The sequence below is a fragment of the Wolffia australiana genome, chromosome 3 (assembly GCF_029677425.1).
Source record: "Wolffia australiana isolate 7733 chromosome 3, ASM2967742v1".
Taxonomy (NCBI): domain Eukaryota; kingdom Viridiplantae; phylum Streptophyta; class Magnoliopsida; order Alismatales; family Araceae; genus Wolffia; species Wolffia australiana.
Window position 1 is genome coordinate 12,506,293 of NC_135837.1, and position 7,994 is coordinate 12,514,286.

General features: G+C 41.4%; 1 non-coding gene across 1 annotated transcript; it reads right to left on the reverse strand.

The window, feature by feature from the left end:
* Positions 1 to 2,426: 2,426 nt before the first annotated feature.
* TRNAK-UUU (transfer RNA lysine (anticodon UUU)) lies at positions 2,427 to 2,499 on the reverse strand. Its single transcript has one exon. It is a non-coding gene; the product is annotated as a tRNA-Lys (tRNA).
* Positions 2,500 to 7,994: the final 5,495 nt, after the last annotated feature.

Genomic DNA, 7,994 nt, shown 5'->3' on the forward strand with positions numbered 1-7,994 from the left:
AGAACCGTCAGGTTAGGAGGTCATCCTTGCGTGGGGCCTACACAGACACAGAAAAGATCACATTAGAGACCTAAAGTAAGTTGCATTTATTACATGACAGGGTGGATGGAAGGTCATAGAGAGCACACCCAAAAGGACTGCTCTTAATTCCAAGGCGCGAGTGAGCGGGCGCGAGGAGCAGCGAAAGCGGAGCGAAGTTCTTGCAGAACGATCATTTTCGGAGCTTGGAGGGCTAGGCGTGGGTCACCTGAGGGCAGGGTGCAGCCGGAGAGTCTCCGTAATGGATGCATGTAGGATAACTTTGCCAAGGAAAAGTAGGTCAAGAGCCCTGCAAGCGAAGATAACCTTGTTTCAAGGTACGGTAATAAGTAGGGCTTTCGACTTGTTATGTGAGTTTGAAAATATTCCTCCCTCTATGCTGAGAGGGAAATGACCGGTTGTTTCCTTGATCAGCAAGTAAGCGAGCTAAGGTTAGGTAGTTCAGTCTCCGACAAGTGAGGCCGAATAGCCCCAGGTTTCCTCTTCTTTCTAAACTAGCTGCTCGCTTGACTCTTCTAGTGAGCAAGCAAACAGGTCGGGTTCGGCCGGGTCGGACCAAAGTAAGGAATGGGAATAGCACTCACTCGTTGAAGTCCAGCCAGAAACAGGGTTGTCCTCTCCTTACTTAATTAAGTCGTAGTCCATTTTTTTATTTACTTCTCGAAAAACCCACACCTTCCGACGAAATAGTTTGGTAGCTCAAGGAAGCAAAACAAAACCAGCCTATCTTTCTTTCAGAACCAACCTCCATGGGTTGTTTTCTATATGACATAGTCCATTGGATTGGGGCAATGGTACGCACCTATATTTGGTGCCCCTCTCTCACTTCATTATGAACCTGGTTACGAGTAAATGCTAATCAATGAAATTGAGTCGAAAAGATAGGTAACGGTTAAGTAGCCGGACTAGCCCCTGGATCAGCTTTCATAGTGGGGAAATAAGAGTCAAGTTAGGCGCGAGTGAGCAGAAGCGACGCAGCGACGGAGCGAGGTTACGAAGTCAATCATGATTTACTTCTACACCAAAGGTTCCAAGGCGGCGAATAAAGAACTGAAATAAAACCTTCAGGTTCTGCAAGAAAAAGCTATGGATGGCACCCTTTTCGAGACTATTGGCTTGGGCTGAATCTACTATGTTATCTCGCATCCCCTTGGCATAAAAGGTATAAGGCGCAGAAGCGGTGAATATGAGGATGAAGACGCGACTGATGGAGCAGAACGATGAATGAGGCGCGAGTGAGCGGGAGCGAGCGATTCAGGTTCGACGGCGCTTAGGAGCGTGGATAAGAAGTCGAAGATGAAGAAGAATAAATGCAAGAACAACGCTCTTCAAGGTTATGTTATTTTTCACATAAAACGTTCTCAAGGCGGAAGCGGAGGATGAAGACGAGCGCTCAGATTAAGATGAAGACGAGCGAAAGGCGCGAGGAATTTATGAGCAGGAGCGAGGTACGGCGAAGATGAAACGGTAACGAAGTCAAAAATTTTATCTTTAGAAAAAGAAATATCGAATAATAATAAAAAGAATAATAATGTCACTGAATCAGCGGATAAGGTTATCCAAGGTGATGCCTAGGATAATTATTCAAGGTTCTGCAAGAAACACAACATCTTCATTAAGATTAAGATAAGGAGGTATCGATCAGATATGAGACATGGCCCGACATTTTAGATTGCCGTTAGCAGATATCCTGGCTGAAGCATCAATCAGATTGCGCGTCGGTAATGGACCTTTGACCAAAGCCATCATATCTAGGAAAAGTCGCAGACGAGAGAGACGTTCTGAAAGAAAACGATACAATATTAAAGAAGGGCATAGTTACATGGTCTAAAAGAGAATGTCTCACTCACATAGCGACATTTTAATACCAGGTTTGGAGAAGGGGCGACTTCAGGTGCGAATTTATGAGCAGGCGAAGCGGTGAATATATGAGGATGAAGACGAGCGTGAAGATTAAGATGAAGACGACGGAGCGCTAAGAATTCAAAAAAAGAGATAAGTAATAGTATAGTAAACGACCCAGGTTCTGAGGTCACGAAGAAAATAAAGCCCATTATTTCGTAACGCCGCCACTCGCGTCTTCATCTTAATCTTCCCGCTTCGCGCCTCAGAACAAAGGTTCTTATTTTCTTCATTCGCATATTGTTCATTGACTTCGTAACCTTTCATCGCTTATTTCATTCACGCCATGCCTCTTTCTTAACGGATAACCTTCTTTCTTCTTCATCGATTCATTGACTTCTTAGAAGATGAATCTTCACTTCAGAACCCGCCGCTCGCCTCAGAACCTAAAGTCGGAACCTCACCTAACGAGCTAAGTCGCGGCGAGTCTAACAAACTTTAACGCCACTACGCATCCTTACTTTTACTACGGTGGTCGGTAGATTTGGGTATAGCAGGACTTGAACCTGCGACCATTAGGTTAAAAGCCCAATGCTCTACCAACTGAGCTATACACCCAACTTTGAATTACGGATTGGTGCGGAAAATAAAAGGTGTTTTACTACCTTTTCTTCTCATCATATCACAAGGGCGCAGCTCTGTATGAGGCTCAGATTGCGGAGCAAGTCTGGTCATCTTTCCAGAATAAAAAGAAAAAGAGCTAAATACAGTAGCTCTCACTGACACCTAGAGAAGGTGAGGTCGTCTTTCTTTCCGGCCAGACGGTTCGACGAACAATGTTCTATGGTTTGTTTGACGGTCTTTGTTGGCGAGAGCACTCTTTTTTCTTTGTCCTGGTCTTACCCATGAGGTTCTGAAAGAAAGAATGAATCTATGCTCTCTTCCATTCTAAGGTTCTGCAAAGTAGCTGGCCAGCGATCGCTCAACTGTTCGAGCGCAGTGTAGTGTAAGCGGAGATTCGACGACGGAACAGGTCGAGGTTCTGTTAAGAACTGGCGTTTTCTTGAAGAACCTGAGTGAGAACGAGAAAAGGGTTCCATCCTTTGACCTTTACTTTACAGATTCATCCAAACCCTCAAATGAGGCGCGAGGAGCGTGAACGAGAATGCCGTGTCGTCCAGCGGAGCTTAGAAGAAGGTTACTCGGAGCCTAGAAGAAGGTGACTCGCGCAGACAGCTGACTCCTTTTCAATAGAAAGGAATAGCCATATCAACCCAGCTGGCTGGTAAATTTCAGAAGTGTTCTAATTAGACTATTTCATTTCTTATATGAAATAGTCTAATTAGAATTTTATATCACAATTTGAGGAATGAAAATGAAGATGAATCAACGATGAACATAATTCACAAGAACATTCTGTAGTATTAGTAAGAGGAGGAAGGGTTAAGGATTTACCCGGTGTGAGATAGAACAGTGATTTCAGAACCCTAGATGCGGGAGGAGTAAAGGTTTTATGTTTTAACATAAAAGGAAAGTTCTGCAAGGCGCGAAGTTTACGAGCGGGAAGATTAAGATGAAGACGCGACTGATGGAGCGAAGAAGCGACGGAGCGATGAAACACGTTCTTCAAGAAATCAAGATTCTTATCCAAGACTTGTATCATTTGATGATGCCATGTAAATCGCTATAAACATGTGAAGTGTATGGCTAACCCAATAACGAAAGTTTCGTAAGGCGCGAGTGAGCGGGGGCGACGGCGCTTAGGAGCTTAGGAGCGGGAGCGAAGGTTATCTTCAAGATAACTTATCTTGAAGATAAGTTATCCGAAGGTTCGACTTTAGGTTATCCAACAAAGAGTTGTCTTACTTTCAGATAAAACTGGCGACTTGCCCATTCAGTTACTTTGGCACTGGACGTTCCCAAAACGGAGACTATCGGGTCGGGTGAATTAGAGAATAGACAGACCTCTGCATTCCAGTCTTCCTTCTCCTTTATTTCGTAACCTATCCGAAAGAGAATCCAGTACCTCTTCTCTTGGTCGTTCATATCTGAATAGGCCGAACTGGCGCCTTGATTTTCGCGGAGCGGGGCCAATTTTTCTTGCTCCGCTCCCGCTTTCGCGCCTTCTGAGGGGTCTTTTGCTTTTGCCGGATCTATAGAGATACTACGAGTCTTCCGTCCCAGATTCCCTCGCCGCGGACAACTTTTTCTTAACATTTTTTGACTTTTGTGGAACATCATTTCTCTCATACATTGTATGTAAATTCTAAAAAAAGGCAGGTACATTGATGGCCACCCAAAGCGATGGAGGGAGCAGGAGCCGGAAACCGGTGCACAACACGGAGGAGTGTGCGACTACACCAAGAAAAATTATGAAAGCAACCCCAAGATCAGACTGTCGTGGTCATCACCTTAGACTCTGAACTAGAAAGTGATGACAACCTGAGACACACAAACAATACCAAAAGAGGCGACAGAGAGCCATTTTGTCCAGTCCAAGACATACTGATTGGGGTAAGTACCAAGCGCATGTGTACAAATATTCGTTCTCTCAAGCCAACAGACTTCAAGTTAGAGCCCTACAAACCTACAACACATGGAAGAGAAGTAGTGAGTCACAACTTCACTCCAGCAATGATTATTCCTATCCGACGTAATGTCAGTTGTGTTGCCTCTCAACTCCTTTGATGTTTTTGAAACTCAGTTGGCAGAACATTCTATTTAATTTTCAAATTGCACTGAGATTTTTTCATCTTATAGTGTTCATATTAAGATTTACAGAATATTTAATCATTAAATATACATCAGTGATTAGGTATATATTAATTATATATTTGTTCATCCATAGTTTTAAGTCAAATAATCTTTGCACTGATTCAATCATTAAGTATATATTAATCCTTGTAATTTCGCATCTACTCATTAATTCTGTCAATTAAACATCTAGTGACTAAATCCAAGCTTAAAAAGTAACAACTTTAAGCTCAAAAAATAAAGCAAAGGACTTACTGTTGAAACTGATAAAACCATACACAAACTTAAAAAATCTCAAACATAATGATTACTTTTGCAACAGATTATTGAAATTAGTAATATTCCTTTAACAAATCGTATTATTCCAGTAGTAAAGTTAAAAATTAACCAATTGAGTTCAGATTCTGTGTTCTCCTTAAGTTTGATATGTGACACTTACAGACTAAATCAGATGGGTAGCGGGCCAGATATATGTATCTGACCGATGTTTGTTTTAAGTGTTCTCAATAAAAAGATCATAAAGATATATGCATCTGCACAAATAAGGACAAAAAATACCCCCCTTCCTCTTCAATTTACAAATCTTAATTTGCTCAGCTATGCAATTTACAATGGAATCTTTTTCAAACATGACACATCAAAGAGTGCCCCCCTTGTCTTCATTAAATTTCCATGCTGTTTGTGTTTGTTCGCGAACAAATACGAACACAAACAGGATTTTTTGGCTGTTCGTTCGTCAACGAACAGTGTTTGTTCGTTGAGAAAACACGAACTTCCCTACCATAATCACAATGATTATTTTAATGGTAGCCTTTTTAGAATGGAACATAACTTCTAGTTTTGATTTTAAGCTTGGCTGTCTAGATGTCACCTTATGAATTTTAAATGAACATAGAAGGGTAATATTTAAACCTTATTTACTCCTGACCGTCTATGTATTTGCCTATCTATTATTAATACTGATGATCTATGTTTCAACATATCTATGTTTAACCCAAATTTGATCCTAGCTGCTAATTCTCTGAACGAGTATAGGTTATGTGCCACTTTCATACTAGCCATTCTTTACTTGAGGTCCTATTGGTTAGCATTGCTCTTGAATGAGTATGCTGTTGACTCTCTTTCTCAATACATAGCTCTTATTCAAAGCCAACATTAGTTACACTTTTTTTTAGTTTTTAAAGATATATAGGGCATACCACGTAGTGTAAGGCCCGAAAGAATGCGACATTCCTGCATTGAGGCCTGTGCGTTAAATGTGGGGACATGGTCCTGTACTGGATGCACAAGAGGAGATTGCGCTCTTAAGTGCCAACACTACAAAGAGGCATTGCGGTTAGTGATGCCTGACCCTACTGTCGAAAGCTAAGACCTTTATGGTGCTCGCGCTCATCGCATGTTATGGCAGCGGATCAAGATAAGGCCGCGTGCAGGCTGGGCGTGCAAGGGGAACACATATGGTGGCGCCAAGCGCAGCACGCATGCACAGGACACGCAGGATAGGTTACAGAGGCATGGGCGTCGTCGGTAATAAAATGCGCAGCATAGTTGGGTTGATGCTATGCGACGCGAGAACATGTACGCTTACGGAGTGCGCATGCCGCGTGCGTGTGCGTGTGCGAGGCACGTGGTCGGTGACTTCCCCTCAGGAGACTAAGGCATTAGTCCAAAGAGAGCTCCCAGACAGTGGTGGGTTCTGTCAAACTCATGTGTAGTATTGGGCTCTAGGCCCAGCTTGGGGCGACGAGCACGACGACGCCTACACGAACCGCATGTCCTGTGGTCTGCGTGAATGTTAATCGCACTGTGAGTCTCAAGCTTGGGATTCTTCACATAGAGAGCACTGATAACATGCATATTTGAAACTTTAATATGGTCATATTCACATGTCTATTCGCATTAAATTACTCATATTTCTGTGATATCAAGCTTGTTTTTTAACGATGTTTTAAATTTTCTACAATTATGTGTATTTTATGGGAATTTTCTGACAATCAATTCTAAAATATTATAAGTCTTGAGACAGAATATGATTTTTTTAGACTTTTCGACATTAAATTTGGAAAGATATGATTTTGTAAGTTAAAATATATATTTACATGTATTGTTGGACTCCATTTTCCAATTCATATGAAATTCTTAATATATTTTTCGCCCTTTTATTTGTGGCGTCAACTGTTGCCATTTGATTCACAAACTACAACACATCGTAGTGTTCGCTGATGATTTGCGACATTGAATGATTAGTTTCTGCCAATGATTGGCATAAGCCAACCATGAGCGGGCAGTTCTTTTGTTTTTTGGGTACACATGAACTCAGAAAAATGCACTTATGGAATACAAAAAGCATCAAATCTAAATTGTTTTTACTTCTTAACAGAAATGGGAAACAATTATGCTGAAGAGGATAGAGAAGGAAATCAAGAGCTCAGATTAGCTCAACTTCAAACGGCCATAACTTTTGATCTACAACTCTGATTGAGCTGAACTTTTGAGCATTGCTTCATCTATCTCTCCTATTTCCATCAATACTCTTTCACAATAATTAGACAGCTGGATCATTATGAAATATATCTTGAACTTGCTTCCTACTTGTGTAGGCTGATTGAAATATAGTGAGTTTTGAGATCCATAAAGTGTGTTCTTGGTGTCCTGCCTGTGTGGGAAAAATCATTGTAGAATAGGGGAGATTACCGACACTTGTAGATTGCCCTGATTCTAGTGGAATGTAAGGATCAAAGGTAAGTGTCTCCACCTTACATGTTTCTTTTTCCAGCATCATAGTTCGCTCAATTGGGGTCTTCATCAGATTTTGACTCATATTTTACTTCTTTATATCCTCTCCTCTCGTCTCTCCGTCCCCTTCATCATACCATTCTACATTCAACAACCACCATTGTTCATACCATCCATCATCATCATGCCCTTCACATTCACTTAATATTTTCCTTAAGTTAAATGAACATACAACTTACGCCTTTTTACGCGCTATCACTAGCTCATATACTCAACTCCTGTCCTCATCTCTTTTCTCGTTGATCATTACTATCATAGCATATTAACTCCTTAATCATCTTCCCTTGTGGCGATGATACGCATCTGCTAACAAAGTATTCTCAAGTACGGTTAATATATATTTTATTGAATAATCTCAATTACTAACAACGAATTCAAATGCATAACTATGGTATTTATTGAGCGCGGCACCCGACCTGGGGTTACATATATAGTGTTAGTGTCAATAGGAGCTCGGATGTACGTGCAGGCCTGAATGTGCAAGAGCAACCATACCCTGCTGTGTGATGCCTCATCACGTTACTTTTTCATCTTCTCTATTCTTCCACCATCTAGTGATTATG